The sequence below is a fragment of the Phaseolus vulgaris genome, chromosome 8 (assembly GCF_000499845.2).
Source record: "Phaseolus vulgaris cultivar G19833 chromosome 8, P. vulgaris v2.0, whole genome shotgun sequence".
Lineage (NCBI taxonomy): Eukaryota > Viridiplantae > Streptophyta > Magnoliopsida > Fabales > Fabaceae > Phaseolus > Phaseolus vulgaris.
The window spans coordinates 16,380,572-16,404,195 of record NC_023752.2 but is presented as its reverse complement, the minus strand read 5'-3'; positions in this window follow the sequence as shown (position 1 = coordinate 16,404,195).

Below are 23,624 nucleotides of genomic sequence, written 5' to 3'. Positions count from 1 at the left end.
TACATACGGATTTTACATACGGATTTTACATACGGATTTATCCGTATATAATTACATACGGATTTTACATACGGATTTATCCATATGTATTACATACGGATTTTACATACGGATTTATCCGTATGTAATAACACACGGATTTACATACGGATTTTACATACGGATTTATCCGTATGTAATTACATACGGATTTTACATACGGATCCAAAAATCCGTATGTAATAGTTACCTACGACAGTTTTACATATGGATTTTTGTCCGTATATAATCCGTATGTAAATAGGTTTTATATACGGATTTTGTGTGTTACATACGGATATTGGCTGTATGTAATTTGAGTTTTTCTTGTAGTGAATTCGCAAGATATGTGGACTTTGAATTTTATGTTTAATCATAAAGTTATTGAGAGTTATTGAGATCCTTTCCTCACTCTTCACATTACAAAATTGAGTTTAATTGAAAGTTGAAGCGTATAGATTTCTTGTGTTTATCTTCACCTCTCTTTTGGCTTTATAGTATAATAATTTTTTTTACATGGATGGTATCATATCTATTTGTATTTAGGGTAATAAGTTTGTTATGTTTCTTCTATGTGTAGATTGACTAAAGACGTATTTAAAACATTTTATTTGATTTCTATCCTAATTCTTTATGTGATGGGAAGATGACATGTAAACCATGTACTCCTCCTCTACTGATGAAATACTCCATTCATTACAGGAAATAGAGATGATGACAACAACCTTATTAGAGTAGCGATGGAAGCATATTAGCTTCATCAAAAACACAACTTCTTAAGCCTGGAAGATTTCACGAGGAATAATCCACCCAAGTTCAATAGGAGGGTAAACCCGGATAAATTAGATCAGTGGGTGAGGGATTTTGGGAGATTTTTGAAACCACTCAATGTGTTAAAGGGAGGAAGTTACCCAATACCATCTATATGCTCACTAATGAAGCCAAGTTTTGGTGGATAGGCATGAATAGATTATGGTAGATAAAGGAGAAAATGTCATTTGGGAGAACTTCAAAGTTAGATCTATGGAGGAGTATTTCCCTAATAGTGTAAAGAATGAATTCATGCAACTGGAACAGGAAAATCTTTCAGTCACTGAAATATGCTACTAGGTTCAAACACCTAGCCATATTGTATACCCAAGCCATAATTTGAGGCTTAGAAATGCAAACAATTTGAGTTTGGGTTGAAGTATAAGCTTAAAGAGATGGTGATTCCTTTTTCGATTAGGGAATTCCTTGTTGTAATAGAGAATGAAAAAATGGTGGAGATTCTAAAAAGTAGTAGTTGAGTTGCAAAATTGGGAGGACCTTCTGGAAGTAGACTTAAGAATGGAGATAAAAAGAAACCTTATTCCATATCTCAATTAAATAGGAGTGGAGTACTAATTTCTTAGCCATAGTTTGGTGTCTAATGCATTAAATGTGGTGGACATGTTATTAGATCATGTTCTCATCCAATAACAAATGTAACATGTAATAGATGTCAAAGATATGTTCATGCAAGAAATGACCGTTGTGTTTATAGTTGAGAGCCCCAAATTCTAGTGGGGGCAACAAGTACAGTCGGGTAACAATCAGAAACCCATAGTAGCTAATGGTGTTTGATATTAGCAGAGCTGAAACTTAATGATTTAATAGTCTTATTAGAGGTAAATGTTTCATCTTTACAGTACAATTATTTGTATTGTTTGATTTTGGGGCAACTCATTCTTTTGTTTGCTCTATTTATGTTAAAAAACTTAGGTTGTTAGTTAGAGTTAGATAATAAGCTAATGGTTTCTACACTAATTGAAATGTTCTAGTAACTTTTTCTATGTGTGCTAAGTGTCAAGTGGTTATAGTTGGGAAAAAATAAAGGATTAATATGATTTGTATGACTCTAAAAAATCTAAAATCTATTTTAGGAATGAATTGGTTGTCTAATAATCACATTCTCTTACATTGTTGTCAAAAGAAGTTGATTTTCCTTGAATAAGAAAGAATGTAGTTTATCTCAATCCAACAATTTAAAAGAGATGTACTGTAGGGTGTAAAATGTTTCATGCTTTTAGTTTGTGCCATAGATGTTGGTAAAACACAAAAGGATATATTTGTAATTTGAGGTTTTATTTTTAGAGGAGATTTTAGGACTTCCACCAAAGAGAAGATAGAGTTTACAATAAATCTTATTCTAGGAGGAGGTTATGTGTCACCACCCAAATTAGCAGAGTTGAAGAAACATATAGAAAATTTAATAAAAAAATAATTTATTTGACTTAGTGTTTCTCTATCAGAACTTTTGATATTATTAATAAAAAAAAAGGATGACTCAATTAAATATTTATAATATAATACTTTTTAGGCATAATGCATTAGAATTATATTATATAAATTAGTTTTATAATAACATAAGACTTAAAAAGAATTAAATATATATATATATATATATCAATTAAATTAAAAGAAAATAAAGACTTATATCTTCTAAGAAAGAGATAAGAATTCATGTTTGGAAGAAAGAGATAAGTATGCATGGTAAAAATATTTACTAGTCATTAATGTAACAGTAAAATAAGGATAATAATGATAATAATTGTAAGAACGTTAAAAAGAAAATAAAGGCGCAGAGAAGCACCCCAGGTATTTATTCTTTCATCTCTCTCTTTCCATATTCCTTTTTCTCCCTTCTCTCTTAATTTTCTCTCCCAATCTTCATATATGTTAGAATCTGGTTAGACTATGTTGTAGTTGGCGAGTTAAGGAACATTTCTACCTGGTCAGATTTTCAAACAGAGTAAGTTTATTTTTGCTCTAAAGATCCTTTGTTCTCTATTTTTCCATAGGATTTAGTCATCAATCTTGGTGGTATCAGTTAAGAAGTTTAATCCTCTCAACTTATTCTACTATATACGGAATTTTGGTTATGTTTGGATAACTTGCATTAGGCCCGTAAATCTTGAAGCTTATCCAGACTGTGGGGAATAAAATTCTAGAAGTTGCTTGGAAAGCAAACAATTAAGGTAAGGGAAGCTAAATTTAATTTTTAATAGCACCCTAGGCTAGAAAATCTAGATATGGAGGGGACGTGGTCCCAATATTCAATTTCTCTTACAGGGATGTTGTTGATTTATATATTATGTTGTTTGTTTATATATTATTAAACTTGTAGAAATATTAGATTTTGATGGTTTAATATTTAAGTGTTTTTTTATGTTAAACAGACTTTTGAATGTTGTGGATCACGTTTTAAATGATATTGTATGATGAAATGTGTGGAATTGAATTCATACATTTGGGATAATGTATGGACTTATGTTTGTATATATGTATTAAGTATTGATGTCTATGTGGTAACAGAGATCTCCGAGCTTCAGTGATGATCTAAGTCACACAGAATAAGATATTAGGTGGTGAGAAGCTTATGGGGGAGTTCATGCACACTGTGACATATGAGATGCACGGCTTGGGTTGTATTGAACTTACCTCGATCCTTTCTGTTGGATTTGCTGGTAATCTTTAGATAAGGTGTCAGTCTCTAGTAGGACTTACTTAATACGGGTCTTCCGAAAGGCATCAGATGTTATTTTGTTTGTTGAATATCCTGGATGTGTAGATCCATGTGATTGTTTTATTCTTGACATTTGAAGAAAATTGAATAATTTGATAAATTGATTATGTAATTTGGCTTTCTCTTTTGATTTAATTGTGTATATTATAAAATTTTATTTTGACTAGCTTACTCTTGTTTTTCTTGCTGTGTTTGAACTGTGATGATTGTATTACGTACACGAGCAGATGATCTTACATGTATCAGAGGGTCTGAAGAGCTTTAGGGTGTTGATTTTGAAACTTATATTGTAAATATTTGTATTTCTATATGTCCTAAACATGTATTAGGATTGAAAAACTCTAAGCTTGTATAGAAATATGTAGGACCTGTATGGTAATAGTTAGATGTTTATTTTTCTGGGTGTTACATTTAATGGTATCATAGCAGTTCATCCTTAGGATAACCTGAGGGTAGTGGGTTTATTGTGTTTCTCATGCGTGTAGATTTTTGTTTAAGTTTAGCTTCAGGACTTAGCTAAAAGTTTCAAATAGGATGTTTAACAAAGTTGTTTTCTTGAAATTTTGTTTGTGCTTGAGTCAAATTAGTTGTGATGAATAAAGATGAAAGTATTAAGAATGAAAATAATCTTGATAGAGTGGTGAGGGTGCACACTCATGACTAGATCAAGATTATTTTCTATCTTAATTCTAAGTAGCTGAAGTACATTTTAGTGATAAGTTTTGATTGGTTTTTACCTATTTCGTATGATTATTTCTTTGAGGTTAATTTGTCTTAAAGATGTAGTTGGAAATTTTTACTAATTTCTAATCCAATTCTTTACGTGCTTAGAAAATGGCACGTACACCACATACTCCTCTTCCACCAGTAGATATGTCCAACTTAGCTCGGGCAATAGAGATGATGGCAACAACCTTGCAACAACAGAGTGCTACTATGGCACAACAGCATCATGCCACCCTTCATCAATTAAAAACAACTAGATTAGCAGCAGAAGCATCTCAGCTTCATCCACAATCTCATACCTTTAGTTTGGAGGATTTTCTAATGTTGAACCAAGTGGTGTTCAAGCTTTGAAGAATCCAAATCCTTTGAAGGATGTTGAAGCCTTTGTTGTGCTTGGTGTTGCTGTGCTGGTTAGGTATAGTTCTGGGGTAGTTTGAGTTTTGTAATCCACCATTTGATTAAATCTAAATCATAAGCATCTCAATCTTTGTGAAAGTAAAATGTTTTCAAACTAAGTTAAAACAACTGATTGTTTTGTCTAAACAACCGATTGTTTGTACTTAGGTGTTTTGAGAAAAAGATTGAAAACTGTTTTTCAAATGGTTGAACTGTTAAAAACCAAAACAACCAATTGATTCGAGGAAACAACCGATTGTTTGTTTTGGGACCATAACAGAAAAACTGTTTTATCTTTGACTGAGCTTTAAATGATTTAACTGCTACGCTGCAGTCATTAAATGCTTCGACCAATCTTTTAATACAATTTAAGAGTTTGTTAAGATTTGATAACAAACTACATCTTTGAATAAATTCAGAATAACAGATTTCAGAATAAATCTTTGACAAGTTTTCACTAAGAGTTTTTGAGTTTTTCAAAGAGCTGAGATTGCTAAGAGTTTGTGATTGATCAAAGTTTGTGGAATAGGATTCTGCTTGTATTGATTTCAGATTATCTTCTGTAACAAGTGTAATCCTTGTACTCTGTAAAACAAGTTTCGTTTCTGTGTTTGCTAAGATTGGTTGTGTGTTCTTGAGGGGATCAAGATCATCAATCTTGGTATTGTTGTGTTGACCAAGGAGAGTGTGTTTCTTGAGGTGTTCAAGGTCATTCTCTTGGTTGTTGTGTAAGTGATCAAGTTGTGATTGCTTAGTGGATTTCCTCAGGGTTTCTAAGAAGACTCGATGTAGCTCTGGGTTTGGAGTGAACCAGTATAAACATCTGTGTACAATCTCTCTATCCCTATCTCTTTAAATTCAGTTTTGTTATTTTATAACTGGTATAAACAACCAATTGTTTCGCTAAAACAACCGATTGTTTTTCCAGTGTTGTGCTTTTGCTTTATGTTTTGAAAAACTGATTTCTTAATCAAGGTATTCTTGAAGTATTTTCATTCTAAGGCTTAAAAGTTTGCGAAAATCTTTCTTAAACAATTCACCCCCTCTCGTTTAAGGCTATATATTCTAACAATTGGCATCAAGAGCTTGGTTATTGAAAGTTATTCAAGTTGATCAAAAATCTTTTTTCTATGGCTGGAAAACTATCTTTTGAGGAAGGTGCTTCAATCTACAAACCACCTTTATTCTGTGGATTGAATTATAAGTTTTGGGAAGCAAGAATGAAAATCTTTATTGAATCTATTGATCAAAGAATTTGGGATTCAATTGAGAATTGTCCTTACATTCCAAAGTTCAAAAAGAATAATTCTTTCATTTCAAAACCTTTGTCTCAATGGACAAATGATGAATGTAAGATGGCCCAGCTTGATCGGTCTGCTCAAAACATTATAGCTTCTACACTGGATACTAATGAATTTTTCAGGATATCAAAGTGCAAAACTACTAAGGATATGTGGGACACACTCAAGGCTGCTCATGAACCAAAGGAAGCAATGACAAAGAGTCAAGCAAGAAGAAAAAGGAGGCAAAATAAGAAAAGCCTCAATCTTTGCTTCATGGCCAAAAGGGAGGATGACTCAAGTAGTGTAAGTTCATCAAACTCCTCAAACTCTGAAAATTATGGTCAATTGCTTCAAGCCTTTCAAGAAACACATGAAGAAGCCAACCGATTGGCTCTCTTGAACAATCAGTTAAAAGAAAAGAACAGGTGGCTTGAAAACAGAGTAAAGGCACTGGAAGAGGATTTAGAAAATTCAAAAACAGATTTTGAAAATCTGGAAATCATTTACAAAAACTCCTCTTGCAAGTGTGATACTCTAATTTGTGAAAATTGCGAAAATCTTGAAAAGAAGGTCCACTATCTTGTTAAAACAGTGGATAAGCTTTCTAAATGCCAATCCAACTTTGAGAGTGTTCTAGCATCTCAAAACTGTGTTTTTGGAAAAGCTGGATTGGGTTTTAATCCACAAAACAAACGAGATAGATTTTCAAAATCATTTTCGAAAAAGCCAGAAAAACAATCGATTGGACCATCGAAACAACTGATTGTTACATGCTTCTATTGCATGAAAAGAGGCCATTCTGTGAGGTTCTGTAAAATCAGAAAACATGTTGTTCCTAAAGGTCTTATGAAGTGGATTCCTAAGGGAAATAAAGGTTTAATTGATGAGTATAAACCAAATGGACCCACATTCATAAGGGGACCAAATCTTTGTACTTGAAAATCTCTTTTGTAGGAAATCTTGAAGGAGAGCAAGCAACTATGGTACTTGGATAGTGGATGCTCCAAGCATATGACAGGGGACAAATCAAAGTTTCTGAGTATCTCCTTCAAGCAAGAGGGTCATGTCACCTATGGAGACAACAACAAAGGAAGAATTCTTGGGAGAGGATCCATAGGAGATGAGAACATCTTGGTAATCCATGATGTACTTTTTGTTGAAGGCCTAAAGCATAATCTGCTAAGCATTAGCCAACTATGTGACAAGGGGTATCAAGTGATGTTCAAGACAAACACATGTGAAATTTGTCTACCTAACACCAAAAAGGTAATGTTGGTAGGTAAGAGAGTTAATAATGTGTATCTTCTAGATATCTCTTCACCATGTTCAATTGGATGTCTTCTATCCAAGCAAGATGAATCTTGGCTTTGGCATAGAAGAATTGCTCATATTCACATGAATCATTTGAACAAGCTAATTCAAAGGATCTTGTGATTGGGCTGCCAAAACTCAAGTTTGAGAGGGATCACATTTGTGAAGCATGCCAAAAAGGGAAACAAGTGAAAAGTTCTTTCAAAATTAAAAATGTTGTTTCATCTTTGAGACCTCTTGAACTTCTTCACATGGATCTCTTTGGACCCTCAAGAACTATGAGTCTTGGTGGAAATTATTATGCTCTTGTTATTGTTGATGACTTTTCTGGGTACACTTGGACTCTTTTCTTTGAATCAAAGAGTGATGCCTTTTCTGCATTCAAAAAGCTAGCAATAAGGCTACAAAATACAAAGAACAGCAATATAGATTCTATTAGAAGTGATCATGGAGGAGAATTTCAGAATGAGAAGTTTAGCAAATTCTGTGAGAAGTTGGGAATTCTACACAATTTCTCTGCTCCAAGAACACCACAGCAGAATGGAATGGAGTGGTAGAAAGGAAGAACAGGTCTCTTGAAGAGCTTGCAAGGACAATGCTTAGTGAATCATCACTTCCTAAGTATTTTTGGGCAGATGTAGTGAGCACCTCTTGTTATGTGATGAATAGGGTGCTTATAAGGCCCATTTTGAAGAAAACTCCATATGAAATCTTCAATGGAAGGAAGCCTAACATCAGTCATCTCAAAGTCTTTGGCTGCAGCTGTTTCGTTCTCAACAATGGAAAGGAAAACTTGGGAAAGTTTGATGAGAAAGCGGACCTTGGTATCTTCATTGGTTATTCATTCACAAGTCATGCATATAGAGTCTACAAAAAGAGGTTGATGACTGTAGAAGAATCAGTTCACGTTGTCTTTAATGAGGTAGATCGCAGAGTCAATCAAATCCCAAAGACCAGTGCCGAGGATGATGAACAGAGCATTAGTTTGGAGAAGTTGGAAATTTGTGCAGAAAAACAACCGGTTGATTCGCAGAAACAATCGATTGAAATTCCGCAACAGAGTGAGCTGCCCAAAGAGTGGAGGATTCCTAGAGATCTGTCAGTGGACAACATCATAGGGCAGATAAAGGAAGGTGTCTCCACATGTAGCTCCATCTCAAACTTCTGCAGGCACACAACTTTTGTCTCTCAAATTGAACCAAAATCAATTGAGGAAGCTCTCAAGGATGAGAATTGGGTTGAAGCTATGCATGAAGAGCTGAATCAGTTTGCAAGGAATGAGGTATGGTGTCTTGTCCCTAAAACTAATGAAATGAATATTATTGGTTCGAAATGGGTTTTCAGGAACAAGCTAGATGAGGATGGTGTGATCACAAGGAACAAAGCAAGGCTACAATCAAGAAGAGGGCATAGATTATGGTGAGACCTTTGATCCTGTTGCTAGATTGGAGGCTGTGAGGCTGCTGCTGGCGTTTGCGTGTATGAGTGGTTTTAAACTCTTTCAAATGGATGTCAAGAGTGCCTTCTTGAATGGCTACATCAATGAGGAAGTCTATGTAGATCAACCACCGAGCTTTGAAGATCATAAGTATCCCAACCATGTCTTCAAGTTGAAGAAAGCTTTGTATGGACTGAAACAAGCTCCAAGGCAGTGGTATGATAGGCTTAGCAATTTTATGCTATCTCATGGTTATGAAAGAGGAATGGTAGACAAGACTCTCTTCATCAAGAAATCAAATGCAGAAATAATTCTTGTGCAAATCTATGTTGATGATATCATTTTTGGTGCTACACAAGATAGATTGTATGAAGAATTTGTGGCTGCAATGAAAGGTGAGTTTGAAATGTCTATGATGGGAGAACTATCTTTCTTTCTTGGATTGCAGGTTAAGCAAACAAAGGATGGGATCTTCTTGAGTCAATCAAAGTATTGCAAGGAGATTCTTAAGAAATTTGAAATGGAGAGTTGCAAAGAAGCAAGCACTCCAATGCCATCAAGCTGCTACATGGATGCGGATGCTGCTGAAAAATGTGTAGATCAAACAAAATACAGAGGATTGATTGGATCTTTGCTTTATCTAACAGCTAGTAGGCCGGCTATCATGTTTGCGGTGTGTCTATGTGCAAGATATCAAGCAAATCCTAAGGAGTCACACTTCAAAGCTGCAAAAAGAATTCTGAAATATCTCAAAGGAACATCATCTGTAGGATTATGGTATCCTTCTCACTCTCCAATTCATTTAATTGGTTATTCAGATTCTTACTTTGCAGGTTGCAAGCTAGATAGAAAGAGCACACGTGGCACTTGTCACCTTCTTGGCTCAAGCTTAATCTCATGGCATAGCAAGAAACAAGCATGTGTTGCTCTCTCTACTGCTGAGGCTAAATATATAGCTGCTGGTAGCTGCTGTGCACAGATTCTGTGGCTCAAGCAACAACTTGCAGATTTTGGTTTGCAAATCAGCAAGGTTCCTTTGATGTGTGATAACACAAGTGCCATCAATCTTACCAAAAATCAGATTCAACACTCAAGGACCAAACATATTGAGATAAGGCATCATTTCATCAGGGATCATGTAAACAATGGGAATTGTGAAGTGAAGTTTGTGGAGACCAAACTGCAGTTAGCTGACATCTTCACAAAGCCTTTACCAAAAGAGAGGTTTTTCTTCTTAAGAAATGAGTTAGATATCCTTGATCTTAATAATCTCTCCTAAATTTGTTTTTGATACATGCTAAAGTCTATTTGTGAAGACAAATAGGGGGAGAATTAATTGGTTCTTGTATATCTTTATCTAATATTGTATAATTTGTTAAAATCTCTGATATAAAAGGTTTTCTGCTGCTAATAAAAACAACCGATTGTTTCGTGTAAACAACCGATTGTTTATCATGTTTTATGCTTCAAATATGTAAAAATCTAACTTGCTGTTGTAAGAAGCATTGGATAGTTTAAATGTTATTTTTGCAGGTACTGCTTCAGATTCAATCAGATCAAACACAAGCACCAGGGATTTGTCTTCATCAAATAGGGGGAGATTGTTGAACCAAGTGGCGTTCAAGCTTTGAAGAATCCAAATCCTTTGAAGGATGTCGAAGCCTTTGCTGTGCTTGGTGTTGCTGTGCTGGTTTAGTATAGTTCTGGGGTAGTTTGAGTTTTGTAATCCACCCTTTGATTAAATCTAAAGCATAAGCATCTCAATCTTTGTGAAAGTAAAATGTTTTCAAACTAAGTTAAAACAACCAATTGTTTTGTCGAAACAACCGATTGCTTGTACTTAAGTGTTTTGAGAAAAGGATTGAAAACTGTTTTTCAAATGGTTGAACTGTTAAAAACCAAAACAACCAATTGATTCGAGGAAACAACCGATTGTTTGTTTTGGGACCATAACAGAAAAACTGTTTTATCTTTGACTGAGCTTTAAATGATTTAACTGCTTACGCTCCAGTCATTAAATGCTTTAACCAATCTTTTAATGCAATGTAAGAGTTTGTTAAGATTTGATAACAAACTACATCTTTGAATAAATTCAGAATAGCAGATTTCAGAATAAATCTTTGACAAGTTTTCACTAAGAGTTTTTGAGTTTTTCAAAGAGCTGAGATTGCTAAGAGTTTGTGATTGATCAAAGTCTGTGGAATAGGATTCTGCTTGTATTGATTTCAGATTATCTTCTGTAACAAGTGTAATCCTTGTACTCTGTAAAACAAGTTTCGTTTCTTTGTTTTCTAAGATTGGCTGTGTGTTCTTGAGGGGATCAAGATCAACAATCTTGGTATTGTTGTGTTGACCAAGGAGAGTGTGTTTCTTGAGGTGTTCAAGGTCATTCTCTTGGTTGTTGTGTAAGTGGTCAAGTGGTGATTGCTTAGTGGATTTCCTCAGGGTTTCTGAGAAGACTGGATGTAGCTCTGGGTTTGGAGTGAACCAGTATAAACATCTGTGTACAATCTCTCTATCCCTATCTCTTTAAATTCAATTTTGTTATTTGATAACTGGTATAAACAACCGATTGTTTTGGTAAAACAATCGATTGTTTTTCCAGTGTTGTGCTTTGTTTTATGTTTTGAAAAACTGATTTCTTAATCAAGGTTTTCTTGAAGTATTTTGATTCTAAGGCTTAAAAGTTTACGAAAATCTTTCTTAAACAATTCACCCCCCTCTCATTTAAGGCCATATATTCTAACATCTAAGACACAATCCACCCAAATTTAATGAAAAGGTAAATCTAGATGAAGCAGACCAGTGGGTGAGAACATTGAAAGAATCTTTGAAGCTACTCAATGCCCTGATGAGAGAAGGTTATCCTATGCCATTTATGTTCTAACTGGAGAAGCTGAATTCTGATGGATAGGCATGAAGAAAATAATGGAAGACAGAGAAGAACATGTCACTTGGGAGAACTTCAAAGTAAGATTCATGGAGGAGTATTTTCCTGATAGTGTCAGATATGCAAAAGAAATTGAAGATAGAAACATGCCTAAATATGAAGATAGAAAGAAACCTTATTTCATACCTCAATCTTATAGCAGCGGAATAACCAATTCTCAATCACCACCTAATTTCAAAGTTTTAGATGTGGAAACTGTGTTGTTTGCCATAGAGTTGTGTTTGAAAGGTTCAAGATCATCACTCTTGATGTGTGTTTTGTATCTAGGATTGATTGCATAGTGAATTCTCAGTGGTTAGCTGATGACTGGATGTAGCTCTTGGTTTAGAGTGAACCGGAATAAACATATTGTGTGATTCTCTCTATCGTTACACTCCTTTAACATTGTTTTGAATTCTGCTAGTGTAAATAACCGGTTGTTTCATGCAAACAACTAGTTGATTCTCTGTAATCAAACTTAAAACAATTTTTTTATTAGTTGAACCGAATTTTCAATTGATTGATTATTCATAGCTTTTCACTCTACCTCCAATCTTTGTGAAAATCTTTCATAAACAATTCACCTTCCTCTTGATTAGTCATCTAATTATAACATAATACACTACTATACATAGAGTATGATAAAAACTAGTATTAAACTAATATCTCATAAAATAATTCCTTGATTCAAATATCTACAATTGGAAAAAGTCGCAAAAGTCAGAAAATTTATGTTTTTAGCCCGTCAATTTTTTCATGAATTTTGATAATATGTACATAATATCAATCTTTATGAATTTTGTTAATATGTATATTGATATTCAAGTTCATCATCTTTATACTTTTATGTAACTCTTAACTATTGTTTAGATTAAAATATAATTCTCACTATAACTGAATATCTCAGTTTAAAAAATATATAAATTATTTGACATTATCAATATAAAAAAAAAGAATAAATAATACTTAGATATTCATAGTTATACTAAATTATATTATATTATATTATATAATCGATTATATTATAATAAAGAAATTTACAACACACTGATAATATGATAATCTGAAGAGAACGATTTTGAAGTTTTTATGTATAGGAACTAAATTAAGAAATGGCAAGATATCTGGGCTTTGAATTTTATGTTTAATCATAGTGTTCAGAGTTCTTGATTACTTTTCCTCACTTGCTTATGTGTTTTTATGTTTCTTTCTCAACATTTGAGTGAGGCAGTGTTGTGTAACAATCCCGTGTTTACTCGTTTCTATTTCGATGGACATCCGCTAACAGTAAATTGGTTGAAGCAAATACAATGGTAAAATACAATGGTAATGTTACCCCTATCCTTCACTCTTTTTTCCATTGGTTGCCATACTAAGTATTTATTGTGTTTGTTCATGATAAAATCATAATAAATTTTAACTGTGTCTATTTCAACCAACATAGTAAGTGTTTTAACCTATTTTACTTTATCTTCTCAAACAATAAATTTTTTTGAATCCTTCGGTAATTTAGTACCATCTTCACTTTTTCCTCTCAAATGAAGAAAACTTTAAACCGTCACGCACCGAAGCTTCTTCTTCGGTAACCTAGTCAATTTGTGATCACAATCTAGATTTCAATCTCCTCAACCTCCTTCTCCAAGGACAAGTGAGAATTCCTCTACGCTGCACTTTACTTTTCCTGTTTTTTTCTATGGTAATTTCTGAAATCAGAGTGTTTGTTAATGTCAATTATTACGATGTTTTACTCCTCTGTGATTGAGTTTCGTGTGGATAGATAAAGAAGGAAGTGATTGAATGAGAATGAGAATGTGAATCTGATGTTCCCTACAGATGGGGTGAAATCAGAAGTGTGATACTGATTATTTTGAAAGAATTGAGTAGGAACTAGAGATCAAATATTGATATTTGACTTTTGCTTTTCAAATTTTGGTTATATTTCTCTATTCATAAAATTTAGTCAATTCATAGAGGAACAAAATTTGACGGGAAAGTGGATTCTAGTGGAACCAATATTTAGTTGTGAGTTTATATTGTTTTTGGGTTCAGTGATTCTAGTGCCTGTGTCTATATATTTTGGTTAAATCTAATCTTGTTGTGTGTAAATTCAGTGGGAGTGATTCAGTGAGTAAATATACGAGTTTATCTAAAGTGTTTGACTAAGAGTCAAAGTTGGATAACTTTGTCAGTCATGTTCCAAATTCTTTATCTTTCCCTTTGATCATTAATGTAATATTTTTTTGTCCTGATGATTTGAAAAAATTGCACGTCAACTTCTTTCAACCAATTTGTCAATGCCCCTTTTCAAAATCAAAATTCTGCTTTCAGCTCATGATAAATGCTAAATAGTAAGAGTTTGATAGTTCCAAATCAGTCAACTCAATGCACTATTGTGTTGATGCTATATCCCTTATTCATTTCATTTGTTTATACTAAAAAATTGATGGTATTATTTCAGTAAGTCAAAACTATAAGTTCTTTTCTTAGATGGCGGGGAGGTAGTGGCCTTGGTACCTCAAGCAATTAGAACTGGGCATGTATGAAACAAATATAATTTTGACAATGCTTATGTTAATTCAGTGGTATGCTACTTGTAAACCTTAAATCCATGTATTAATCAATCCATACAGGGATCTTTCTCATATTTAAGGACTTCTCTTTTAGTACCAATATTTAGTTAGGAATGAGCCATTTCACTCCTGCTTTGGAAAACCTTATTCTTGAAGCTTCCATTCCTCATTATGAGTAAACTTTGCTTATTCAATTGTTTTATTTTCTTATTATGCATCCCTTGGTACCTTGGAATCTTGATCCTTTAATTTGTAGCTTCTTGATCCCATATATGGTTTTAAGACCATGATATGTTTGATGGTGCTATTTTGTTAAGTTAAGGTAGGTTGGTTCGACCACTTTTACCACTTTTATTGATAGGGTTTGCATTCTAGTTTGTGAACGCTAATGGAAATTTAATATTCTTAGTAGTCACCAGGATGTATCTATATCACTTGTCTCTAGCTACTGGTTGGCATGTTTTGCAGGAACTTTATATTTGCTTCTTTATATAATGTGAATGTAGTTTGTTCCGCTTCACTAGTCAGTGTTGTGTTTCTTGCCTCCATGTCATTCACATTTACTATAGTTGTTTGCAACTTACTTCATTGGATGCTAGATAACAACATCTGATGGATAGACAAGCCACAAGAAACCATATGAATTACGGAAGTCTCAATTTTATTGATGTCTTTAATGTTTAATCATAGAGAAAAAAATTCAACCATTAGCCAATTTGTTGTCTGAAATGAAAAACCAAATTGATTACCGTGTAAAAAATTTGGGTATTAAATTGATAACAAAGTAGAGGATTATTTTCATTTAATGAACCAAATTCATAGATGGTGAGAGTGAGTGTGAGAGATTAACATTATACTTTGGGGAGAAGAAATTTGTTATTAGCAGCAAGGTAGGAGCAAAGCATGGAAATATGCATATTAAGATGTATTGTTCTGTTGTGAACTTATGACACAATCTTAAAAATTCAAGTTGAGTTAGAAGTTTTACATTAAGTATAAATGAATATATGATATTGTGTTTTTTGTTTTGATTGTTGATTCAACTTGTGAGAAGTCCTTAAAAGGTCTTTGTCAAATTGTTTCAGACATATTTGCTTATGTATGTTGTTCTAATATAATATCTTATGATATTATTTATGCTAGATTTATTACATGACACTTTAGTTTTGGGACAATTAGTGAATTGAATAACATTTGTTGTTGGTTGCAGGAGTTAGTTTTGATGTATGGTAGTATGGTGCGGAATTTATGCTGGCTTCAAGTTTGTCAAATATGGGAGTTATGAAGGTTTCTTAATCCAGGGGAAATTTGTTTGTTTATCATGCCATATGACAAAAGTAAAAATGAGAAAGGATAATTTGGGAGAGATTCAAAGTAAGATATATGAAGGATTATTTTCCTAATAGTGTTAGATATATAAAAGAAATTGAGTTCATGCTACTAGAACAAGGAAATCTTTCATTTACTGAAATATGCTACTAGGTTCAAACACTTAGCTATATATTATACCCAAGCCATAATTTGAGGCTTGGAGATGCAAAAAGTTTGAGTTTGGGTTAAAGTAGGAGCTTAAAGAGGTGGTGATTCATTTTTCAGTTAGAACCTTTCTCCAATGGAGAATACAAAAATGGTGGAGAGTCTTAAAAGTAGTAGTTGAGTTGCTAAACCAGGAAGACCTTTTAAAAGTACACCTAAGAATAGAAATAAAAAGAAATAGGAGTGGAGGACCCAATTTTCAATCACAGTTTGGTGTCAAATGCTTTAGATGTGATAGACCGTGTGTTATTAGATCATGTTCTCAACCAATGCCAAATATAACATGCAATAGATGTCGAAGATACGATCATGCAACAAAAGACCATTAATTGTGTTTATAGTTGAGAGTTTTAAATTCTAGTGGGTACAAAAAAGGTTTTGTTTTTTAGTATTTGGAAATGAGGAGAATGAAACCTCTAATCTCACCTTTCACACATCCTATTTACACCTATTACCAAAATACAAGAAAATGGTATGAAAGAAAATGATAAGAAAAAAATGGTAATTCCTTATTTTTTTTTTGTGTATTTACATCACTCCATGTATAGGAATATATGGAGACTTTCTCTCCAAATTACAAGCTAATATTTTGGTGATCCACTAATCATGGGATTCTATCATTTCTTAGAATGTATGGGTTTAAACTAGAGGGGGGTGAATGCTTTAAAGGGGGTTTTCGCAAACTTTTTAAGCTAGAATGAATTTCTTTGCAAGAAAACATATTAGGAATTCAGTTCCCAAGAAACAAAGCTCAAAACAGTATAGCATCAGAAAAACAATCGATTGTTTATACCAGTAAAAATAACAACAACTGAAATTAAAGAGTTTAAGGAAGAGAGAGTTGCACAAAGAGTTTATACTGGTTCACTCTTAAACCAAACCACTGGGGAATCCACTAGGTAATCAAATCCAGATTACATACACACACCACCAAAGAAGTGACCTTGATCCCCTCAAGAAACACACTTCCTTTGGCTCAACAGACACACACCAAGAATGTTGATCTTGACAACCTCAAGAGCATACAATCCTTCTTGGCTTTACAACACCAGAATGTACACAAAATTCAGAACGAATTACACTATTACAGAATCAACTGAAATCAATACAGAGTAATCTTATTCCATTTCTCTCTTGAATAACCAAAGCTTAAAGTGAAAACTCAAATGTTGAAAGCTCTTTGAAAAACTCAAATCTGTTTTTCTTTCAAGTTGTTTGTTATAAAACATTAACAAACTATTTATAGTATTGAAATCTTGGTCAAAGCATTTAAAGCAGGAGCGTATTCGGTTATGAAATCAATTAAAGCTCACTCAACTAACAAAACTGATTCTGTTAGAGTTTTCAAACAAACAATCGGTTGAAAGAGCGAATCAATCGGTTGTTTTGGTTTGACAACAAGTCAACCATCCCAAACAATTTTCAAACTCTTTGAAAAACACATAAGTATAAAACAATCGGTTGTTTCGACAAAACAACAGGTTTTTTTCACTTAGTTTGAAAAACACTTTAAACTTAAAAGATTTGAAAACACTTAAGCTTTAGATTCAACAAAGAGTGGATTACAAAGATAATCTACCCCAGATCCTACTCTAAAACACATCAGCAACTTCAAGCAACTCACGCTAGGATTTGGATTCTTTTAAAGCTTGAACACACTTGATTCAACAATCTCCCCCTATTTGATGAAGACAAATCCCTGGTTGCTTGTGTTGGACTTGATTGAATCTGAAGCAGTTCTTGCAAAACAACACATATACAATCCAGTGTATCTTACAACAATAGGTTAGTTTTTCACATTTACAAAGTAGTATATTAGAAAAACAATTGATGGTTTGCACAAATCAATCGGTTGTTTTTGTTAGCAGAAGCAAAAATAGTTTTGATTTCAGAGTTTCCAACAGTTTGAAACAATTTTCCAGAGAAAGACACACAAGAACCAATCAATTCTCCCCCTATTTGTCTTCTCAAATAGACTGTAACAATTATAAAACAATTTAGGAAATATTTTGAGAGTCAAGAATGCCTAACTCATTTCACAAAAAGAAGAACCTTTCTTTTGGTAGTGGTTTTATGAAAATATCAGCCAGTTGCAGTTTTGTCTCAATGAACTTCACTTCATAATCTCCATTGTTCACATGATCCCTTATGGAATGATGGTGAATCTCTATGTGCTTAGTTCTTGAGTGATGAATCTGATTTTTGGTAAGATTTATGGCACTTGTGTTATCACACATCAAAGGAATTTTGCTAATCTTCAATCCAAAATCTACAAGTTGTTGTTTAAGCCAGAGAATTTGTGCACAGCAGCTTCCAGCAACAATGTATTCAACCTCTGCAGTAGAAAGAGCCACACAAGCTTGCTTCTTACTATGCCATGAAATGAGACTTGAACCAAGAAGGTAACAAGTACCACTTGTGCCTTTTCTATCTAGCTTACACCCTGCCAAATCAGAATCTGAATAGCCAATTAAATGTATAGGAGAGTGAGAAGGATACCATAGACCAACATTTTTTGTTCCTTTGAGATATTTCAAAATCCTTTTTGCAGCTTTGAAGTGGGATTACTTTGGATTTACTTGATATCTTGCACAAAGACATACCGCAAACATTATGTCCGGTCTACTTGCTGTGAGATAGAGCAATGAGCCAATCAAACCTCTATATTTTGTTTGATCTACCCCTTTTCCAACAACATCAACATCCATATAAAAACTTGAGTGCATAGGTGTGCTTGCTTCCTTGCAACTTTCCATTTCAAACTTCTTGAGAATTTCTTTGCAATACTTTGATTGGCATAAAAATATTTCATCCTTTGTTTGCTTGACCTGCAATCCAAGAAAGAAAGAAAGTTCCCCCATCATAGATATTTCAAAATCACCTTTCATAGCTGCCACAAATTCTTCACACAAACTATCTTGTGTAGCACCAAATATGATGTCATCAACATAGATTTGCACAAGGATAATTTCAGAATTTGACTTCTTGATGAAGAGATTCTTGTCAATCATTCCTCTTTCATAACCATGTGACAAAAGGAAGTTGTTAAGCCTTTCATACCACTGCCTTGGAGCTTGTTTAAGCCCATATAATGCCTTTTTCAACTTAAAGACATGATTAGGGTGTTGATGATCTTCAAAGCCCGATGGTTGATCCACATAAACTTCCTCATTGATGTAACCATTGAGAAAAGCACTCTTTACATCCATTTGAAAGAGTTTAAATCCACTCATACATGTAAAAGCCAGCAGCAACCTCACAACTTCCAATCTTGCAACAGGAGCAAAGGTTTCCCCATAGTCAATTCCCTCCTCTTGATTGTAGCCTTTGACAACTAGACTTGTTTTGTTTCTTGTGATCATTCCATCCTCATCCAGTTTGTTTCTGAAGACCCATTTCGATCCAATGATGTTCATCTCAGTTGTTTTAGGGACAAGAAACCATACCTCATTTCTAGCAAACTGATTCAGCTCTTCATGCATAGCTTCAACCCACTTCTCATCCTTGAGAGCTTCTTCAATTGACTTTGGTTCAATTTGAGAGACAAAAGCAGTGTGCCTGCAGAAGTTTGAGATAAAGCTATGTGTACAAACACCCTCCTTTATCTGCCCAATAATGTTCTTCACTGACAGATCTCTCAGGATTCTCCATTCTTTAGGTAACTCACTCTGCTGCAGAATTTCAATCGGTTGTTTCGAGCATTCAACCGGTTGTTTTTCTGCACAGTAGTCCAGCTTCTCCAAATTGATGTTCTGCTCATCCTCTTCAGTGCTGTTCTTTGAGACTTGAATGCTTTTGCGATCAGCTTCATCAAAGACCACGTGAACAGACTCTTCTATAATCATTAGCCTCTTGTTATAGATCTTATATGCATGACTATTTAGGGAATAGCCAATAAAGATTCCATGATCAACTTTTTCATCAAATTTCCCTAGGTTTTCCTTTCCATTGTTTAGAACAAAACAGTTGCAACCAAATACTCTAAGGTGACTGATGTTTGGTTTCCTTCCATTGAAGAGTTCATAGGGAGTCTTCTTCAAGATTGGCCTTATTAGCACTCTATTCATTACATATCAAGAGGTGCTAACAACATCAGCCCAAAAAAACTTGGGTAGGGAAGATTCACTTAGCATTGTTCTTGCTAATTCTTCAAGGGATCTATTCTTCCTTTCCACTACACCATTCTGTTATGGAGTTCTTGGAGCAGAGAAGTTGTGCAGAATACTTATCTTCTCACAAAATTTGCTGAATTTCTCATTTTGAAATTCCCCTCCATGATCACTTCTTATTGTGCCAATGTTGTTTTTCTTTGTATTTTGCAACCTTCTAGCAAGCTTCTTGAAGGCAGAGAAGGCATCACTTTTTGATTCCAAAAAGAGAGTCCATGTGTACCTAGAAAAGTCATCCACAATAACAAGGGCATAATAGTTGCCACCAAGACTCATGGTTCTTGAAGGTCCAAAAAGATCCATGTGAAGTAGCTCAAGGGGTCTTAAAGAAGAAACAACATTTCTGATTTTGAAAGAATTTTTAACTTGTTTCCCCTTTTGACATGCTTCACAAATGTGGTCCTTCTCAAACTAGAGTTTGGGTAGCCCAATCACAAGATCTTTTGAGATTAATTTGTTTAAGTGATTCATGTGAATGTGAGCAATTCTTCTATGCCATAGCCAAGACTCATCATGTTTAGAAAGAAGGCAACCAATAGAACAAGGAGAAGAGATATCTAAGAGATAGACATTGTTGATTCTCTTACCAATCAACATTACCTCTTTTGAGTTGGGAAGACAGATTTCACATGAGTTTGTCTTGAAGATCACTTGATATCCTTTGTTACACAGTTGACTAATGCTTAGCAAGTTGTGCTTTAAGCCTTCTATAAACAAAACATCATGGATGATTAAGATATCCTTGTCTCCTATAGAGCCTTTTCCAACAATTCTTCCCTTGTTGTTGTCTCCATATGCTACATGGCCTTCTTGTTTAAAGGTGATGCTTAAAAACTTTGATTTATCTCCAGTCATGTGCTTTGAGGAGCCACTGTCCAGATACCATTGTTGCATGCTCTCCTTCAAAGTTTCCTACAAAGTAGATTTTCAAGTACAAAGATTTGGTCCCCTTATGAATGTGGGTCCAATTGGTTTATATTCATCATTTGAAACTTCACAACATTTGGGAATCCACTTCATGAAACCTCTAGGAACAACATATTTTCTTATTTTACAAAATCTGACAAAATGACCTATTTTCATGCAATAAAAGCATGTAACAACCGGTTGTTTCGACAGATCAATCGATTGTTTTTCTAACAGTTTTCAAAATGACTTAGAAAATTTGTCTTGCTTGTTCTGTGGATTAAAAACTAATCCTGCTTTTCCAAAAACACAATTTTGAGATGCCAAGACATTCTCAAAGTTGGATTGACCTTTTGAAAGCTTATCCACAGTTTTAACTAGATAATGAACTTTCTTTTCAAGATTTTCACAATTTTCACAAATAAGAGTGTTACATTTGCAAGAAGAGTTTTTGTAAACGATTTCAAGGTTTTCAAAATCTGTTTTTGAATTTTCCAATTCTTCTTCCAGTGTTTTGACTCTATTTTAAGTTAGTTGTTCATTCCCTTTAACCAGTTGTTTAGGAGGGCCAATCGGTTAACTTCTTCATGTGTTTCTTGAAAAGCTTGAAGCAATTGACTATAATTTTCAGTATTTGAAGAATTATAGGAACTTACACTGCTTGAATCATCTTCCTTTTTGGCCATGAAGCTGAGGTTGAGGCTTTTTTGATTTTGCCTTCTTTTCCTTCTTGCTTGACTTCTTGTCTTTACTTCCTTTAATTCAGTGACGTTTCCATGAGTAGCTTTGAGTATGTCCCACATTTCTTTAGCATATTTTCATTCTGATATCCCGAAAAATTCATTAGAATCCAGTGCAGAAGCTATTATGTCTTGGGCAATACAATCAAGCCGCCATCTAACATTCTTCATTGGTCCATTGGGACCAAAGTTTTTTAGTAAAAGATCCATTCTTTTCAAGCTTTGGAATGAAAGGGCCATTTTCAATTGAATCCCAAATTCCTTGATCAATGGATTCAACAAAGATTTTCATTCTAGCCTCCCAATACTTATAATTCAAACCACAGAACAAAGGTGGTTTGTTAATTGAATAACCTTCCTCAAATGATAGTTTTCCAGCCATTGAAAAATATTTTGGGTCAAACTTGAGTATTTTTCAAGTACCAAGCTCTAATACCAATTGTTAGAATGTATGGCTTTAAACTAGAGGGGGTGAATGGTTTAAAGGGGGTTTTCACAAACTTTTTAAGCTAGAATGAATTTCTTTGCAAGAAACCAGATCAGGAATTCAGTTAGCCAAGAAACAAAGCTAAAAACAGTATACCACCAGAAAAACAATTGGTTGTTTATACCAGTAAAATAACAACAACTGAAATTAAAGAGTTTAAGGAATAGAGAGTTGCACAAACAGTTTATACTGGTTCACTCTTAAACCAAGAGCTACATCCAGTTTCCCAGAAACCACTGGGGAATCCACTAGGTAATCAAATCCAGACTACATACACACACCACCAAAGAAGTGACCTTGATACCCTCAATAAACACACTTCCTTTGGCTCAACACACACACACACCAAGAATGTTGATCTTGACAACCTCAAGAGCACACAACCCTTCTTGGCTTTACAACACCAGAATGTACAAAAAATTCAGAACGAATTACACTGTTACAGAATCCATTGAAATCAATACATAGTAATCCTATTCCACTTCTCTCTTGAATAACCAAAGCTTAAAGTGAAAACTCAAATGTTTTAAAGCTCTTTAAAAAACTCAAATTTGTTTTTCTTTCAAGTTGTTTGTTATAAAACATTAACAAACTATTTATAGTATTCAAATCTTGGTTAAACCATTTAAAGTAGGAGCGTATTCAGTTATAAAATCAATTAAAGCTCACTCAACTAACAAAACTGATTCTGTTAGAGTTTTCAAACAAACAATCGGTTGAAAGAGCGAATCAATCGGTTGTTTTGGTTTGACAACAAGTCAACCATCCAAAACAGTTTTCAAACTCTTTCAAAAAACACCTAAGTATAAAACAATTGGTTGTTTCGACAAAACAACAGGTTGTTTTTCACTTAGTTTGAAAAAAAACATTAAACTTAAAAGATTTGAAAACACTTAAGCTTTAGATTCAACAAAGAGTGGATTACAAAGATAATCTACCCCAGATCCTACTCTAAAACACATCAGTAACTTCAAGCAACTCCAATCTTCCATCAAACGCTAGGATTTGGATTCTTTCAAAGCTTGAACACACTTGATTCAACATCATTATCAAGTTAATTGCGTATAATTTGATAATTAGTATTAACTTAATACTCCCCCTCAAGTTGATAGGTGAAGATCATGAACGCCAAACTTGCATCGCAATGTAAAAACATATTCCTTACCCAGTGCCTTCGTAAAAATATCTGCGAGCTGGTCCGGTGAGAGTTTTAGATATTTCTCCATTGGAAATTTGTTTGGATGAGCACCTATGAGTCCCGTATCTTGCAAAATATCAAGGGATATTTTCTTTTTGACATGTAAATACTAGTTTTGGAACGGGAAAATTCAATCCTTGGAAAATATTTTAAGTCTCCAAGATCTTTAATGCGAAATCGTCGTAATAGACAGTCTTTAAGACACTGCATTTTTGTCAGATAATTTCCTGTCAAAAGAATATCGTCCACATAAATCAAATGGGAAGTAAATGGTGAGTTATCATGTTTTGTGAATAAAGAGTAGTCTGCCTTGGATTGCCAAAATACTGCAGATTTAATCACATAAGAAAATGTTGAAAACCATGTCCGA